We start from the raw sequence: 305 nt of genomic DNA on the forward strand, positions 1-305 counted from the left end.
GAACAAAGAAAGGGCCGCGCGAGTACTGCACGAGGGATGGGCACGCGCACCCAGGTCGCTTCCCAACCCCTGCTTCTCATCGAAGGCACGAAATAGACCAGCTCATTGCGGGCACAGCCGCCCTTCATCAGCCAGGCCCCAGTTCCTTTGGGGGTGGGGAAGGTGCAACACCATGGTTCCCAGAACCCAGGAACGGCTCCAGGCTCAGGAGTGCTCCCTCCAATCCGGAGATTCAGAGTCAATACCGGGGTCTACCTGTGCTTACTCTAGCCCCCCATACCCAAAGGTCAAACCACTCAGAATCT

This window comes from Felis catus, chromosome A1 (assembly GCF_018350175.1).
Source record: "Felis catus isolate Fca126 chromosome A1, F.catus_Fca126_mat1.0, whole genome shotgun sequence".
In the NCBI taxonomy this organism is placed as follows: Eukaryota; Metazoa; Chordata; class Mammalia; order Carnivora; family Felidae; genus Felis; species Felis catus.